Genomic DNA, 18973 nt, shown 5'->3' with positions numbered 1-18973 from the left:
AACTCCGTCTCAAAAAAAAGGTGTATAGGATACGTTTCCCACCTTTGAAGGACACAGTCTGGAGAGGGTGTCCCAGGTCTCTTCCCACCAACGGTCCCTTCTCCAGATGTGCCAGGGCTGGCCAGTCCCAGCAGTGATACGCACTCCTGGATGGCACCAGGCTCAGAAGAGCATGGGTCTAGCCATGGTGGCTCCTTCAGCCCTCCACTCAGGACCCTTCCTCTGAGCCTACAAATAATGCAGTCTGGCCTCCCCCATTCTCGACCCTCATTTTCCCCCATCAGCCAACCACTCCCTGTTCCCTCTAGGATGCTTCCAGGAATATACAGCACCGTTTCAGAGACGATTGAATGGCATGGCTTCTTTAGCAACCTAGAACACTTAAGCCAGCCAAATTCCTGCTTTATTTCACACAACCAGGTAAAACAGCAGAATTCTTCGTCCTCATTAGAAAACTGTTAGTGCGTAGTCCATAGAGACAGACATCGTGGTTAAGAGGCAGGTTCAAGAGCCTGGACACCTCAACTCCAGCCTGGCTCTGCCACTTGCTTTCTAGTGGTGTTGGGGAAAGTGCTTCATCTCTGCTGGGGTCAGTTTTCTCACCTCTAAAATGAGGTTGATATTAATAGTTCCCACCTCATTGGGATATTATGAGGGTTAAATGAGATCATCCATCTAAAGCACTTAGAAAGTGAGTATGCAATTCAAACCTTCATTATTATCTGTATTTACAGTTTACAGAGGGCCCCACCAGAGGTGTTAACTCTAATTTACAAATATGAGAGGGTGCACACACACTGGCTCTCTTTTCTCAATTTAGGGTAGCACATTCCACTTCACCTTTCTATCCCCAGGAGTCTCCTTTCTGCCTCCTCATGGAAACACCTCCACCAAATCCCACTGCCTCTCCCCCAGCCCACAAAACTGGTCATCTCCCATGCCCTCCTGTCTGCTCGGTATTAGTCAGCACAGCCTGTTTCAGATGCCCCCCAAAGCTTAGTGGCTCAACACAGCAAAGGCGAGTTTTGCCTTCGGAGTCCAATACGAGTTGAGTGTAGGGGACATTCTACTCCACTAAGGCATTCGGGGACCCAGGCTCCTCCCAAGTAGCTCCACTGTCTTTCAGGGCCTTGGAGTCCCACCCTGGGTCTCCTGCATCCAACAAGCAGACGGGAAGAGAACAGAGGGAGGATGGTCTGGCAGGTTTTAGGACCGTGCCAGGCAGGGCTCCTCATCCCTTTAGCCCACCTTCCGCGGGCCAGAAAACCAGCCCCATTGTTAGCAGCGGTGAATCTGCAGGGGTGTGCAGCAGCTTGATTCTTGTCCTCTCAGAGGAAAGAATTCGGCTGAGGGGCAGAAGTAGTTTTAAGGCAGAGGGAGAGACCGAGGCAAGTTTTAGAGCAGGAGTGAAAGTTTATTAAAAAGTTTTAGAGCAGGAACAAAGGGAAGTAAAGTATACTTGGAAGGGGGCCAAGCGGGTGACTTGAGAGATCCAAGTGTGCCATTCAGCCCTTGACTTGGGGTTTTATATATTGACACGGTTCCAGGGTTTCTGTTTCTCCTCCCTTGATTCTTCCCCAGGGGCGGGCTGTCCAGGGCTGCCCACTTGCCTGGTGGCCTGCCGGCACTTGGGAGGGGCCACATGCACAGCATGTTTACTGAAGTTGTGCACATGCTCATTTGAGGCATTTCTCCCCTTACCAGTCGAGTGTTCCTAGAGGAAGGTCACATACAGGTTAAACTCTGTCATTTTGCCTCTTAATGCGTATGCTTGAGCCCACTCGCCCAGCTCCTGAGATCTTCCCAGGAAGCTGCTGCTCACCAGCTTCAGGTGTTTTCTACTGGGAGACTTCCTTTCCTTGGTGCCAGCTATGCCCAATTATTATTTTAGATAGACAGTTAACAACTGCCTGACCATCATCTGATGGTTGCCTGACATTGCTGTGGGCGGTGGGGGGTCCTCTCCTGCCCTGCTCATTTCTGCTTAGCTACCTACTCTAATACTATGACCCCACCTTACAGCAGTGGAAGCTCAGAAAGATAACTTTTCCAGCTGGGTGCAGTGGCTCATTCCTGTAATCCTAGCACTTTGGGAGGCCGAGGCGGGAAGAGTTCAGGAGTTCAAGACAAGCCTGGCCGACATGGTGAAACCCTGTCTCTACTAAAATACAAAAATTAGCCAGGCATGATGTCGGGTGCCTGTAATCACAGCTACTTGGGAGGCTGAGATGGGAGAATCGCTTGAACCCAGAAGGCAGTGGTTGCAGTGAGCTGAGATCACACCACTGCAAGTCCAGCCTGAGTGGCTGAGCAAGACTCCATCTCAGGAAAAAAAAAAAAAAAAAAAAAAGGATAGCCTTTCCATGTGTCCAGCAGGAGAATCAAACCTGTTTTGTGAACATATTGTATTTTTTCTGCTACGTGCTCCTGAAGCAGAGGCTTTTCTGGGAGGAAACTTGAATCTATTCTCTTCAGGCCATTCTCTTAGAAAATAGGCCCAAAGTGATACTCCATGTTTCCCTGCAAATCCTGTAGCAGATGATGTCTCATCATGAAATCCTGCAAGCAGACATGGGAGAAAGAAGGTGGTCTTCGGGAGAGACGGAGCTGGTGCTGCTCTGAGCTCCGCCGCTCCTTGGCAGCTCAGCTTCCTCCTTTGCAGGATGGAAGTGGTGGCATGGAGGGCTTTGAGCATTGGTGACAACATATATGAAGAGTGGCCAGGGATATTACTGTCCTTGGCCCTGCTCCCCTATTCTCCCATCCCCCAACCACCTAACACCACCCGTCCAGAGTCAGAGTCAGGGCTGCCAGGACAGGCACGAGTTCTTCTGGCTGCCTGGGTGGTCTGGTTTGTTTTCAGCCGGTCAACCCCGCTGACAGGGCAGAAACAATGGGGAAGGGGAATAAGGATCAGGACAGCCTTCGAATGTAATTAAGCGAAAGCAAAATCTGAAAACCCAAATCCCTCTCCCGCCCCAACTGATGCCAGCTTGATCTTTTTTGTTTCTGGACCCCGCCCCCAATGCACGCCCCCACACTTCAAGCTCAGCTGATCCAGATGGTCTGTGGATGCTGAGAGCCAAACAGTGTGGGGAATTGGTTGTTTCATAAGCTCCTACAGATTCTGTCACTAATTGTAAACCCATTTGGGACACATTCTGAAACAAGAGGCTTTTCACTAACTTCTAGTTCCTAAACAAACAAACCAACAAACACCAATCAGGGTTCATGATTTCTCTCTTATTCTACCCCTCCCCAGGCTCCCCCTCACCTTGCTTTAAAACAATTACTTGGGAAACAAAGGGCAACACCCACTTTGTGCGCCTCTGGTAATCCCGCAGTCACCTACGAGCTCTGGAAGCAGGAGAGTCATTGTTCTCCTAGCAACCCGAACTGTCCCAGCTGCATGTGTCTGGGTCTTGGATTACACCAGCCAGCAGCGGGGGTGTGCATGTTGCTAGGAGAACTTGAACTTGAGTTTAAATTTGCAACCTCTCCTCACTGCCACAGCTTTCGTTCAGCCGCAAACAGACACACACTCAACTGCAGAATCCACAACGCTGGGCCCAACTGGGAAATCCCCAGCCTCAGATAAGACCAGTGTGCTTTTATTCTTTTTTCTTATTTTCTTCTTTCTTGAATTTCAGACAGAGTCAACAACCACACAAGTAAGAATTATGAAGATCCGTTGTACAATATCGACTGAACACCTCCTATTGCCGGCTGCTGTTCTGGGCACTTCAGACACAGCATGAAGGAAACAGACAAAAGACCTTCCCCTTAGAGAGCTTGTATCTGGGGTAGGGAGGATGCTAAGCAAATAAACACATCAGTGTCAGTCAGGGTTCTCCAGACAAACAGAGCCAGGAGTTAGATTAGCTCTAAATCTAGATGACATAGATGTGTGTATGTGTACATATTACATACCTGTATAAAGGAATTTATTTCAGGAATTGGCTCATACAGTTGTGAAGGTTGGCAAGTCTGTGGAGATCTGTGGAGCAGGCTAGCAGGCTGGAAACTCATGTAGGAATTGATGCTGCAGTCCTGGGGCAGAATTTCTACTTTCATAGGGAAACTTCAGTTTTGCTCTTCAAACCTCTCCACTGATTAGATGAGGCCCACTAAGCTATCAAGGGTAATTTCCTTTACTTAAAGACAGCTGATCGTAAGTGCTTACCACATCTATAAAATACGTTCACAGCAACACTAGGTTAGCGTTTGCTTCAATAACTGGGTCTTATAGCTTAGCCAAGTTTGACACATAAAACCAAGCATGCCAAATGCATGTCCAATGTGTTGGGTAGTGATAAGTAAGTACAATGGGGGAAAAGAAAGCAGGTGGAGAGGGACAGGGAGCCCCAGGCAGTGGGGCACAGGAGACCTACCATGTGAGATATAATACATCGTTCAATACAAACTGGAATAAAAAATAAATGAACATACCGAGGCACTGCATTCAAAAAGCACAACAAAATCCTCACTTAGTGACAGATCTGCTTAATCATAACTCTGCAGCACTGGAATTGAGGACAGGAGAGAGGCCGTTTGCAGAGCTGTAATTAATATCAGCACAGCCAAAGCAAGAAGCAAGCATTTCGTCTCCGGTCTTGATAGATCTTCAGAAACAGATCCCTGTCTACAACAGCCTCCTGGCTGAATTCCTGCTTCCACGCTCACCCTTCCCGCCACTCCTCTGCTCCCACCCCGACAGTGGTCACAGGTGCCTGGCCTCTTCTCCCTGCCGCCCCGCTTCACTTCCCTGCACTGCCCCCTCCCACTGCAGCTGCAGTCCCGGTAGCTTCTTGCTGGTTCCCCAGCACTCCTTCTCGCTTCTGCCCCAGGCCTTTGCTGCTCCTCCTCCACATCCTGGAAGGGTCTCCTCCCAGCCATGTGCCTGGCTCTCCCTGCACATCCTCCTCAGAAAAGCCAGCCTTGACCACCCCATAAAATAACACCTCCTCATCACTCTCTGCCTCCTTAGCCCATCTTCTTGGTCTTCATAGCGCATATGTTAAATATCGGTTTCTCTGTTGATTGTCTTCTCTCACTCTGTTTTTTTAAATTGTAGTAAAATAATATAAAATTTACCATTTTCAATTGCACAATTCAGTGACATTTAGCACATTCCCAGTGTTAGACAACCATCACCACTACCTAGTTCCAGAACATTTTCGCCACCCCAAAGGAAACCCATACCCATTAAGCAGCCACTTCCCATTTCTCCCTCCTCCAAGCCCTGACAATCTGTCTCTGTCTCTGTCTTCTGTCTCTGCGGCTTTGCCTATTCTGGGTATATTACACGAAAGGAATCATACAGTATGTGGCCTTTTCTGGCTGACTTCTTTCGTGCAGCATGATGTCTTCGAGGTTGGTCCGTGCTGTAGCATGGGGCAGTACTTCATTCCATCTATGGCTGAAGAGCGTTCCATGGTGTGGGTGTGCCATGTTTGTTTCTCCATTCATCCACTGATGGACATTTGGTTGTCTGCACCTTCTGCCATTGTGAATGATGCCACAGTGAACATACATGTGTGGTGTTTGTTTGAAGGGGACTCTGTCTCCATCATTTTGTGTCCCTGGCCTATGAACGGACCTGCAGATTAATCTGTGGACAGCTTAATCTTCAGGCAAATAAATAAAAGGCAAAGTTTGGCATCTAATTTCATTTTCCCCAGGCCCCTTTATCAACCTTCTCTGCCACCGCAAGGCCAAGCCTTTGTATCCACACCTGACCAATACCCACACCCTAAGCCAAACCCATCCAACAGAGGGGCAGGGGTCCAGCTGGGCTCCTCCCAGCTCCCTACTTCCCAAAGGTAAGACATCCAGGCCATTGAGCCAAATGTGCCCTTCGGAATTCCCATACAGCCCCAGGATTCCCCCGAAACAAAGCTCTTTGTCCTCAGGTAAGGGCTGACTAGTAGGCTAATAAGACTTTGGATATTTCTTTGAATGGGATAAAATCTCAAATTTTACGATTAGAAATCAGGGCCTAAGAAACATCCCTGGGACTCGTTTCCAGGGCTGCCATAACAAAGTACCACAAACCAGGTGGCTTAAACCAACAGAAATTCATTTTCTCATTACTCTGAAGGCCAGAGGCCTGAAATCCAGGAGTCAGCAGAGCCATGCTCCCTCTAGAGGCTCTGAGGAAGAGTCCTTCCTTGCCTCTTCCAGCTCACAGTGGTTTCCAGCAATCTTTGGCCTTGTTCTTGGCATGCAGCTGCCTAATCCCATCTCCACCTCCATCTTCACATGGTATTCCTCCCTTGTATCTTACATCATCTTCCTTTTTTTTTTTTTTTGAGACAGAGTCTCCCTCTGTCACCCAGACTGGAGTGGTGCCATCTCAGCTCACTGCAACCTCTGCCTCCTGGGTTCAAGTGATTCTCTGCCTCAGCCTCCTGAGTAGCTGGGATTACAGGTGCCCATCACCACACTAGGATAATTTTTGTATTTTTAATAGAGATGGGGCTTCACCATGTTGTCCAGGCTGGTCTCGAACTCCTGAGCCATCCACCTCGGCCTCCCAAAGTGCTGGGATTACAGGCATGAGCCACCACTCCCGGCCCACATCATCTTCTTAAAAGAACATCACTCATATGGGATTAAGGGCCCATCCTACTCCAGCATGATCTCATCTTAACTAATTCATCTACAATGACCATATTTTCAAATACCGTCAAATTCTGCAGTAATTGGGGGTTAGGACTTCAACACATCTTTTCTGGAGACATAATTCGTCACTTTGGAGAAGGGGTCACGGGATGTATAGCCTCTATTTTACTAAAGTGTAAATGATTGGTAAGGTATTGAGGAGGGCAGGGAGCTGCATACAAATGAAGAAGACCATGCGTAGGCAGGGTTCCACTGATGAGGAGAAATGGGCAAGAAACAGGAGAATGGAGCCTTCCTCTCTCTTCCTCTGTCTTCCCTGCAATTTAGCTGAGGGCCAAATCTCTACCTTGCAGCCAGCGCAGCTGCAGAACAGGGCAAGGAGGTATCTCAAGTCTCCTAGAGGGACCCTTGGAATGTGCAGAGCAGCTCACTCCTCTGCTCAGAACCCTCCAAGAGTTCCCTTGTGAGCCCGGCTAATGCCCGCAGGGCCCCAGGCCATCTTCCGTCCACACTCCCGCTCCTATCCCTTCCCCACCTCTCACTCCACGCCAGCCACACTGGGTTCCATCCTGTCCTTGAAAATGCCCAGCATGCTCCTGTCCTGGCACCTGTGTCCTCCTGGTCCCTATGCCTGGAATGTTCTTCCTTCCTTCAGAGATCTACGTGGCCCAAACTGCATTCTATCCAGCCCTCCCTGCCTCCCCTCCATCCTACCACTTTCTATGACCCTCTCTTGCTCTTTTTTTCCATAACCCTTGCCACCACCTGATGTACATATATTTACCTACTTACCGTCAGTCTTCCTCCACTAGAACACGCACACATGATGGAGGGAACATCGTGCTGTGCTCTTCATGGCCATATTCCTGGCCTCCCAGCAGCCCTGGCCTGTATTAGGTGGTCAGTGAAGTATCATCAGATAAAGGAAGCTGCTGTGCCACACCAGGTGCTAGAGGAGCTCTGCAGCTGCTAGAGGGCCCCTGCACTGGGGCTGGTGTCCTGAGGGTCAGGGAGGGGTGGCTGGGCTTCAGATCCCTTCCTGCCTTGGGCACAGGGACGACCCCAACCTTACCTGGAAGGGTTGCTGTCCTCAGCAGACCCCACGCGGCCCCATGCCTCCCAGAATTGCTTGCCTCAGGCTGGGGAGGGAGTGGCCTCAGGTTCACCTGTTTCCTGGCTCTTCCTGGCAGCCTCTGCCACTCCAGCCTGGGTGGTGGGGAGCCAGAGGTCCATCTAGGCAGTGCAATTTCTGTTTCCTGCAGCTGATGCAAAAAATCACCACAAACTCAGAGGTTTAAAACAACACAGTATTATTTTCTTACAGTCCTGGAGGTCAGAAGTCCAAAATAAGGCTAACGGGGCTAAAATCAAGGCATCAGCGGGAGTGTTTCCTTCCAAAGCGCGGGGAAGACAATCCATGGCCTGCCTTGGCCCGTCCTCCGTCTCCAAAGCACAGCCGTCAGGTCTCTGTGAGTATATCCCTCCAGTCTGTGCTTCCCGGATCTTCCTGCCTTCTCCTCTGACTCTGACTCCTGGGTCCCTCTGATGAGAACCTTTGTGATTACCTGGGGCCCACCTAGCTAAGCCAGGCTAATCACTTCAAGATCTTTAACTGCATGGACAAAGTCCCTCTTGATCTATGTGAACATTCCTAGTGCCAGGGATGAGGGCATAAGCGTATCTGGAAGCTGCTGTTCAGCCTCCGGCTGGCAGGAATGGAGCAGCCCTGCTCCCTAACCACTGTCAGGATATTACTGGAAAGAAGTCCTGATCCAGACCCTAAGAGAGGGCGCTTGGAGCTCACACAAGAAAGAATTTGGGGCAAGTTCACAGAGTAAAGTGAAAGCAAGTTTATTTAAAAAGTAAAGGAATAGGCCAGGCATGGTGGCTCACACCTGTAATCCCAGCACTTTGGGAGGCTGAGGCGGGTGGATCACCTGAGGTCAGGAGTTTGAGACCAGCCTGGCCAACATGGTGAAACCCTGTTTCTACTAAAAATACAAAAATTAGCCGGGCATGGTGGCTCATACCTGTAGTCCCAGCTACTCAGGAGGCTGAGGCAGGAGAATCGCTTGAACCCAGGAGGCAGAGGTTGCAGTGAGCCGAGATCACACCACTGCACTCCAACCTAGGCAACAGAGTAAGACTGTCTCAAAAAAAAAAAAAAAGTAAAGGAATAAAAGGGTGGCTACTCCATAGGCAGAACAGCCTCGAGGGCTGCTACTGGCTATTTTTATATCTTGATCGTATGCTAAACAAGAGGTGCATTATTCATGAGTTTTCTGCGAAATGGGGCAGAGATTTCCCTAGGAACTGAGGGCTCCTCCCCATTTTAGACGTACATGGTAACTTCCGAGCATTTGTAAACTGTCATGCACCGATGGGAGTGTCTCCAGCATGCTAACGCATTCTAATCAGCGTATAATCAGCAGTGAGGGTAACTAGAGGTCACTTTTGTCACCATTTTGGTTCTGGCAAGTTTGGGCCAGCTTCTTTATCACATCCTGTTTTATCAGTGGGGTCTTTGTGACCTGCATCTTGTGACCTTCTGTCTCATCCTGTGGCTGAGAATGCTTAACCTCCTGGCGATGCTGCCCAGCAGTTCTCAGCCTCATTTCACCCAGCCCCTATTCAAGTTGGAGTCACTCTGGTTCCAACGCCTTTGACAATGACGTGCCAGGCACCTGTCCCACCCTGCTGAGGTGGGACCTTCCCTCCCAGAGTCCTTCTATCAGCTCCTCCTCAACCCCAGCTTCAGATCCCCCAACACCCGACCCCAGGCTTTCCCACAGTTCCAGGACAGCTGCAGCCCCTGGTTACACCTTTTTGCTAAGGCCGAACCAGGGCTGGGCAGTCTCAGGAACTGGCATCTCTGAGGCCGGGATAGTGGCACCTCCTTCAACTTTGAGGGGAGCGGTACAGAGACAAAGCAGGGATGAGAGGGATAGGTTAATATCCCAAGGTCAGTTTCACTCTTTTTTCTTCTGTTCTTTTGCCTCCTGTTTCTTCTCTTCCCCAGAAAACACTCTGGCTTTTCTCCCTCTAGTTCTCCATCTTCCCCTACCTTAGCTAGTGACACTCAGTGCATCCAGCACTTTCCATAGTCAGTGTACAGAGGAGGGCATTCACAGAGTCTATGCTGGGGCTCTCGCTCCCCTCACCCCACCCCACACACAGGAATCACATTCTGAATGACGCTCGATGGGAAAAGAGGCCAAGCACATGGACACTGCCCCACCTCAACCCAGGGTGACCACAAGAGCTGCAGAGCCATGAGGGCCACTCCCAGTGCCACCGTCATCCCTGATGGCTGTGAGACCCACCCCCAGAGAGACTCAGTTTTCTCTTCTATAAAATGGAGATCATCCCTTTCAGGATGACTGTCCCTACCTGTGGTCCCCAAATTCCTGTCATAACTGACAAAATGTCCATGATGTGGAAGAATCGTTGTAACAGCAGAACAAGGAAGAAACAGAGATCTTGGCTGCAAGAACCTCAGACTGCATGGGCACCTGGGGCCAGAGGTCAGGAGAACCCACAGCATCCAAGACCAAGCCTTAACCAGGGCAAGTGCCAACTTTCACAATAGTTTTATACACTGGAACAGCCTCCAGACCCCTCCCATTGTCCCCCCTCAGGCCCCAGCAAACCCCACAGTGCCGAAGAAGAGGTCGTGTAACCGCCCAAGGGGTTCACCTTGCCTCCTGCCTAAACAGAGCCAATTTATCAAGACAGGGGAATTGCAACAGAGAAAGAGTAACTCACACAGAACCAGCTGTGTGGGAGATCAGAGTTTTATTGTTACTCTAATCAGTCTTCTGGAAAACTCAGGAATCAGAGTTTTTAAGGATAATTTGGTGAGTAGGGGGCCAGCGATTCAGGAGTACTGATTGGCTGGCCCATCGAAGCTGTTTTCCGCTGAGTCAGTTCCTGGGTGGGGGCCCCAGAACTGGCTGGCAGGTCCAGGTGGGGCCATCCAGTTGTTAGAAATGTAAAAACCTGAAAAGACATCTCAAAAGGCAGATCTTGGCTCCACAATAGTGATGTTACCTTCAAGAGTAACTGGGGAAGTTGCAAATCTTATGACCTCCGGAATAATGGCTGGTAATATTTAGAATTCTAGCCCCTCTTGTCTTGACTTGGTGGCTCGTGGCCTTTCATTTGTTTTACAAGAACAGTTTAGCCTTTTGGGAAGGGCTATTATATAAACTATACACTAAATTCCTTCTCAAAGCTAGTTCAGCCTATATCCAGGAATGAACAAGGACAGTTGAGAGGTTAGAAGCAAGATGGGGTCAGTTATGTCTGATATCTTTCGCTGTCATAATTTTCTGTTATGATTTTTGCAAAGGTGGTTTCAGCCTCTAGAGCAATCCTGTCTCTTATTGCCACACACTGGTAAGGCCAGCATTGTCCTTGGAAGAAACAACTTCCCTAGACGTTCCACCTCCCATGCAGGCTGGTTCCAACAGTGACACTCCTTAAGGTGGCTGAGTAGCCCACAGAGACAGGGAAGTGAGGCGGGAGAGAAAGCACACTTTTAACTGCCTGATTCTTCCTATAATTCCTCAGCTAGCTGTGGGGGCCGCAAAGTGACATGAGGAAAACACAGAAGGGGCCCGCGGGAATTGCTGGTTCTCTCCCCATTGCTGCCCTACAAGGGGCCCCTGCACAAGGCCCTCAAAGCCTCTGAGCCTCCGTCACCTGTTAAATGAGTTGACAACTGGCCCTGCTGAAACTGCCTTTGCAAAAATTATAACAGAAGATTATGACAGCAAAAGAGATCTGATCGAACCAACCCCCATTTTGTCTTTAACCTCCAAACTGCCCTCCATCATTCCTGGGCATGGGCCAAGCTACCTTTGGGAGACATTTAGTTTATAGTTTAAATGGTAATAGCCCTTCCCCAAAACTAAACTGCCTTTGAAATGAAAGGCGGTTTACTAATGAAAATACGAATGAAAGGCCGCCAGGTTAAGAGGAGGAGGGGAGCCTAGCTGCTGCTGAGGTGTAGACGTAAACTATTACCAGCCATTATTCCAGAGGTCAGAAAATTTGCAATCTCCCCAATTCTGCAGATCACAGCACTATTATAGAACCTAAGATTGGTGTGAGACCTTTTTCAGACTTACCCACCTGGACAAGTGGCTCGAGACTCAGCCAGTCTGTGGCTCCCCAACCCAGAGGTGAACTCAACACACGAGGACTGTTTTCTGTAGCCCTAGAATTGCATCCCCAACGAATCGGCAACACCCATTCCCCCTGCCTGCCAAAAAAACCTTGAAAAACTGTAGCCTCCAAAATTTGATTTGAGTTATAATACAACTCTGGTCTCCTGATGAGCCATCTCTACGTGAATTAAACTCTTTCTCTATTGCAATTCCCCGGTCTTGATCACCAGCTCTTTCTGGGCCGCAGGCAAAATGAACACACTGGGTGGTGACACCATTGCCTCGTGTATGAGGGCCACCTTGAAGTCACTTGGCACAACATACAAATGTGTTACATAAAAGAACAATGAGGAATGAAGAAAAGAGATGGTTAGGCAGTGCAGTCATTTCCTAGGGCTGCCATAACAAAGTGCCACACACCAGATGACTTAAAATAACAGAAATCTACTGTCTCACAGCTCTGGAGGCCTAAAGTCTAAGACCAAGTTGCCCTCAGAAAGGAGCTGTTCCAGGCCTCCCTACAGGCTTCTGGTAGCCTCAGGCATAGACGCCTCGCTCTTCACAGGGCGTTGCCTCTTCACAGGGTGTTGCCTTCACAGCATCTTCCCTGTGTGTGTGTTTGTCTCTGTGTCTAAATTCCCCCTTTTCTTAAGGACACCAGTCATATTGACTAAGGCCCACCCAATGACCTTATTTTAATTTGATTATCTTTGTAAAGACCCTATTTCCAAATAAGGTTACATTCTGAGGTACTAGAGGTTAGGACTTCAACGTATCTTTCTGTGAGGACACAGTTCAACCCATAACAGGCAAGGACTGGTAAATGTTTTCTGGAAAAAGCCAGATAGTAAATATTTTAGACTTGTGAGCCACTGTCTCTGCCACAACTACTCACTTCTTCTGTGGCAGCCCGAAAGCAGCTGTAAACAATACATAAATGAATGAACCTGACTTTTTCCGATAAAACTTTATTTATAACAATAAGTTGTGGGCCAGATTTGGTCTGCCAATCCCTAGGTTAGAACACCAATTTTAAAACAAGGAAAAAGAGTTTCTGCAGCCTTTCTGAAAGAGGGGACTCAGTCAGGGAACCAGAGATTGGGAGCAAAATCTGAGTTCCCAGCAGTGCTAAGAGGGGAGTCAAGGAAAGTCCTGGGGTTTAAGAACGTGGACTCAAAATGAGGGAGGAAGACAGCGCACCTTGGAGGAGTTCTGCACGAGGCCCTTGGCTTGCCCACAGGCACTAAGGGCTGATCTTACAGCTGAGGAAACTGAGGCACCAAAAGACCAAGAGATTTGCCAAAAGACACAGCTAGTACAGGAAGGATTCTATCCCAGGCAATGTGATTCCAGGGGCCGAGCTTGTAACCACTAGCAATTACTCCAGAGGACAAAGAACCAACAGAGGACCAGTCACTGGGAGCTGGGTGTCTCAGGCCCAGTTCTTCCGGGGTCGGAGTCACAGGGTTGGAACCAGAGGACCAGGGAGTTAGAAAGAGCCAGTGGAAAGCAGCAGTGTGTCAGTCATTAGAATTCGTGGGCATCAGCCTTGCCATCTGAGCATCATCAGGAGGGGCTTTACCAACACCCCCCACTAAACAAAGCTATACCACCTCTCCTGCAGAAGCACTGGAGATGGGCGCTCTTACTCTGAGTTAACAAAGGTCTTTTGAGTTGTGTTCAACATAAACTAATAAATAAATACTCAAGGAATCGGTTCACCAGGATTGTAAAGAAATAAAAATAGAAACAAGGTCAGGTACTAATGGCAAGATGCTAATTGTGCTCTGTCATGGAACCTCACCCTTGTTGGCCTGTCATCTTCACACTTCATTGAAAATCCATTAAAACAATTGCTGGGCCATTAACCCTGACTTTCAGGCAGAAGCCTCCCTTGGGCACAGTTGTGTGACTAGGGTTCTTTCATTAATATTTAGTGTAATTGCTTGAGAGCTGGATGATTGTGATTACAGACCACCATTTAAATATAGAAGGGGAGCTGAAGATGGGATCTTTCTTTGCATCTTTTTTATTTTTAATATGCGTGGAATCATCTCCCTTGGGCAAGATAATATATTAAAACTTGAATTTGTAAAACAAAGAGAGGGCTGATTACTCGGTCTACAAAAGAATTCACCATAGGATTCCTCAAATTGTGAGCTCCCAGAGCAATCAAAATTATTTGATTTACAAAATTTCAATCTGCTGGCATCTTTTCCACACTATGACTCTACCATAAAGGTTATATTTGAAAAAAGAAACGCAACTACTAATGAGTGCCCTAGAGGCTGCTGAGCGGAGAGTTAAGGCCTGCATTTATAAACAGGGTGACCAGAAGACATATCTTAAGGACACTTTGAAATTCAGCCTTGATGCCTGGGATAGGACTGTGACTTGCTAGGACATGCAATCAGAGAGATGAACCAAGGGGGACACCAACTGGAGATGAGAGGACCATGAGACCAGTCTGCAACTTGGAGCTACTGCAAGGAGATGCTCCTTCCAGAGTGCAGAGGTAAAACTCCTCTTCCAAAAGGAGGGAAAACTCCCGCTTCCAAAAAAGATTCTTCCTCCTCTGTCCCTCAGCCCCATGAAATGGGACAAACTGATGCTGTATCACCTCAGATTTAGGCCTGTTAAAAGCCTGGGAGGATATTAACGACCTTCCCCATAAAACAATGGCTTTCTCTTCTTGTATTTTATCAGCTTCCATTACTCTGCATTTAAAAGGAGGCGCAAAAAATTGCAATGCCATCCTCCAAGGTGTGTGGCAACAGCCAAGGTGAGTGGAACAAATATAAACAGTGTTTCTTCTGCTCTCACACCACCAACAGCATCAATACAGAAGACTTTTGGCCAGGCTCAGTAGCTTAAGCTTATAATCCCAGCACTTTGGGAGGCCAAACTAAGAAGATAGCTTGAGGCCAGGAATTTGAGACCAACCTGGCCAACATGGTAAGACCCCCTTCTCCACTAAAAATACAAAAATTAGCCAGGTGTGGTGGCGCACGCCTGTAATCCCAGCAACTTGGGTGACTGAGGCATGAGAATTGCTTGAATCCAGGAGGCGGAGGTTGCAGTGAGCCAAGATTGCATCACTGCATTCCAGCCTGGGTGACAGAGCAAGACTCTGTCTCAGAAAAACAACAGACTTCCATGACCAAATACTTGGGGGTTTTGCCCCACCAACATGCAAGCAATCAGTTCAGCAGCAGATGTGAGCTGCAGGGGTATCCTCCAATTCAATTCTGACACCGTCTACCTGGAGATAGCATCAGATCCCACAGGTTGAGGGCTCAGTCCCACAAGACTGCCTCCCTCTTCCTCCAGACACCAGTTACAGATCCTCAAGCTGGGCTTTCCACAACATTTCTTTAGGTTTGATTCATTTGCCAGAGTGGCTTACAGAACTCAGGGAAACATGTTTACCAGATTATGAAGGATATTACAAAGAATATAGACAAAGAGAGGCATAGGGCCAGGTATGGCGGAAGAGGCATGGAGCTTCCATACCTTCCCTGAGCATGACACCTTCCAAGAACCTCCATGTGTTCAGCTATCTGGAAGTTCTCCGAACATTGTCTCTTTGGGTTTTTATGGAAGCTGCTTCATTATGAGGCATGACTGATAAATCCACTGGCCATTGGTGATCAACTTAAACTTCAGCTCCTCTCCCCTCCCCGGAGGTTGCAATAGCAAGGACGGAGTTTGGAAACCACTTTGGAAACCACTGCCCCTGACCTTCGCTGTCCTAAGCAATAGACACTAGTCCCATGTGGCTACCTGCACTTGCAGTGTGGCTGGTCTGAACTAAAATGTGCTACAAGTGTAAAATTCATACCAAATTTCAAAAACTTATCAAGAAAAGAACATACAATATCTCATGAGTAATTTTTACATTGATTACATGTTACAATGATAATATTTTGGATATATTCAGCTAAATAAATTATATCATTAAACTGAATTTAACGTGTTTTGTATTTTTTTAATGTGGCTACTAGAAAATTTTAAGTTACTATGTGGCTCATGTTATATTCCTTTTTTTTTTTTTTTTTTTTTTAGACAGAGTCTCATCACCCAGACTGAAGTGCAGTGGCACAATCATGGCTCACTGCAGCTTCAACTTTCTAGGCTCAAGTGATCCTCCTGCCTCAGCCTCCTGAGTAGCTGGGACTACTGATGTGCACTACTACCCCTGGCTAATTTTTTTTATTTTTTGTAGAGACAGGGTCTTGCTATGTTGCCCAGGCTGGTCTTAAACTCCTGGGCTCAAGCAATTCTCCTTCCTTACCCTCCCAAAGTGCTAGGATTACAGGCATAAGCCACCATGCCTGGCCTCAGCCCTACGTGGTATTTCTATGGGACAGTGCTGCTTAAATGATCAACTTCAATGGGAGAACGTGTGTACCTCGACATACAGAGGTGGATATATAGTTTCTGATTATATAAATAAATATCATGTATTTGGCTTTGAAAGATCAAATAAACAGGACTTGAACTTTTTTTTTCATGAATGGTAGGAAAGTTATGACTATGAGAACCTTAATATTTGCTACGAACGGCTCGGGGTGGCTTTACTCACTGTTCCAGACTACACGGTTGATGCCTGGGTTGACCACTAGAGAGCAGTGGCGTATACAAAATGTGAGCGTTCACACAGCATTAACTGCAAAAACACCCCGCCCAGCCCACACGCAGAGCTACTACAGGGTCAGCACTAAGTAATGATTAAAACCCATGCTCTTTCCCTCCCTTTTAAGTGCCATATGCCTGGGGAAGAAGAAAAGACTACAGAAAACTGGGTAGAACTAGAGCTGACCCTTAAACTGTGAGGCTCAGACAGCAGCAAAGCAGGAAGGCCATTCTGCGTGAAAAACATCAGATGTTCAAAGGCAAGTGTTCAAAGACCCAGGAGCGGAGTCTCGTCTACCTTCCTGGCTCTGAGGCTAACAAAATGCGGGGCCTGAAGCAAGCCACTGGGCCTCACTTCTGTAAGATGAGGTGGAGCTAGGTGAGTTTTAACATGTCCTCCAACGTCAGCATTGCAGCCATTCCAGAGTGAAACCCGCAGGCCTGCTGTTCCAATAGGTTTCATGGGGGGCACAAACGCCTTCCAGCCACAATGGTACTGTAAGTCCATGCATTAAGACCCCCCCACCACTCCAAACACCTAACAATAATACATAAGATACAAAAATTTTAAAAATGAAAGTCCAAGCCTTGCTCTAAAAGATCAACATCTTGGCCGAGTGCAGTGGCTCACGCCTGTAATCCCATCACTTTGGGAGGCTGCCGCTGGTGGATCACCTGAGGTCAGGAGTTCGAGACCAGCCTAAGCAATATGGTGAAACCCTGTCTCTACTAAAAATATAAAAATGAGCCGGGCATGGTAGCACGTTCACGTACTGCCATCTGCTCGGGAGGCTGAAGCATGAGAATCGCTTGAGCCCAGGAGGTTGCAGTGAGCCGAGATCACACCACTGCATTCCAGAAAAAAAAAAAAAAAAAGATCAGCATCTCCAAGCATCAGAGAAACAGAGAAATACAATTCTACAGCAGAAATGGTGCTGTAGGTTCTCCGGGTCACCACTCAGGCAGAGATGGCCAGGAGTTTTCTCTTGTGGTAAAAGGGGAACTATACATGACCAGGGGTTCCCAGTCCAGAAACTGGGTGGGGCTTTCACACCCAAGAACCAGGAATATAAAATGCTGGGGCTGAGACTTATACAAAGCTTCTTACCCCAGTTGAGGAGGAAACTTTCCAAAGAGGTCCCCTGGCTCAGTGATGGGATCAGCAATGTCCCAAAATCATGGCAGTATGGATACCTGAGCTGACAATTGAAAATCTGGTTCTGAATTGGGGGCTGTGAGGACCAAAAAGAAGCTACTGCAAAACCACTAAGTTGAAAGGGAATGAGCATAGAGAATAAAATTACTAATAGTAACTCCCACAAGAGAAAGACTAAAAAGGTAATCAAAAAATGTAATTTAAAAATGCAATGGTAGGAATTAAATTCACTTCAGAAGAAGTGAAAATGATAGGGCAATGTGATACCGACTTTTGAAAGAATTGATCATTTATTTGGCAAACATTCTAAGCACCTACCATGTCCTAGACACTGTTTTAGGTGCTGAAGGTATAATAATCAACAAAACAAGACCACGGATATGGTTCGGTTCTGTGTCCCCACCCAAATCTCATCTTGAATTGTAATCCCTTATAATCCCCACATGTCAAGGGAGGGACCAGGTGAGAGATGCTTGGATCATGGGGGTGATTTTCCCATGCTGTTCTCGTGATCGTGAGTTCTCATGAGATCTGATGGTTTTATAAGGCAGTTTTTCCAGGTCTTGCATGCTCTGTCTTCCCTGTCACCATGTAAGATGTGCCTCTTCCCCCTCCACCATGATTGTAAGTTTCCTGAGGCCTCCCGAACCATGCAGAACTGTGAATCAATTAAACCTCTTTTCTTTATAAATCACCCAGTCTCGGGCAGTTCTTTATACCAGTGTGAAAACAGACTAATACAACTGCCTTCTTGAAACTTACATTCTAGGGGAAGAGACAGAAAAATTTTTTAATTATGTATATGTCAACTATTAACAAGTGCTTGAAGAAATGTTTAGGATCCTCACAGATATAAAGGAATGACTAACAACCATTTATAAAAACATAAACTATGAAACAATAAATAGGCAAAATAAAACAAAAGCAAGTTATAAAAGAGAACCAATTGAAATGAAAAATATAGGTATTAAAATACATAAACTCAGGCCAGGCACAGTGGCTCACTCCTATAATTCCAACATTTTGGGAAGCTGAGACAGGAGGATAGCTTGAGCCCAGGAGCTTGAGACCAGCCTGGGAAACATAGCAAGACCCCATCTCTACAAATAATTTAAAAATTAGCCAGGCATAGTGGCGTGCACCTGTGGTCCCAGCTATTTGGGAGGCTCAGGTGGGAGAAATGTTTGAGCCTGGACAATCGAGGCTGTAGTGAGCCATGATCACACCATTGCACTCCAGTCTGGGTGACAGAGTGATATCCAGTCTCAAAAAAATAAATAAATAAATAAAAAATAAACTCAGAAGTATTGGATAAACTCTATGATGTCATGGTGGAAGAGAGATCCACTAATTAGGAGGCAGTATGGTAGAAATCACCCATAATTCA

At 47.4% G+C, this 18973-nt stretch overlaps 1 long non-coding RNA gene across 1 annotated transcript; it reads right to left on the bottom strand.

Annotated features, from left to right (window-relative positions):
• Nucleotides 1-1393: 1393 nt before the first annotated feature.
• On the bottom strand, nt 1394-8746 carry LOC105518246. The gene is made up of 3 exons (XR_001002797.1): nt 8655-8746; nt 7758-7886; nt 1394-1714 (listed from the first exon to the last, which is right to left on the bottom strand). It is a non-coding gene; the product is annotated as an uncharacterized LOC105518246 (long non-coding RNA).
• Nucleotides 8747-18973: the final 10227 nt, after the last annotated feature.

The sequence above is a fragment of the Colobus angolensis genome, unplaced genomic scaffold, assembly GCF_000951035.1.
Source record: "Colobus angolensis palliatus isolate OR3802 unplaced genomic scaffold, Cang.pa_1.0 Scaffold315, whole genome shotgun sequence".
NCBI classification, from domain to species: Eukaryota; Metazoa; Chordata; class Mammalia; order Primates; family Cercopithecidae; genus Colobus; species Colobus angolensis.
The sequence above is the reverse complement of the archived record's forward strand: the minus strand, read 5'-3'. Positions and strand labels throughout refer to the sequence as shown.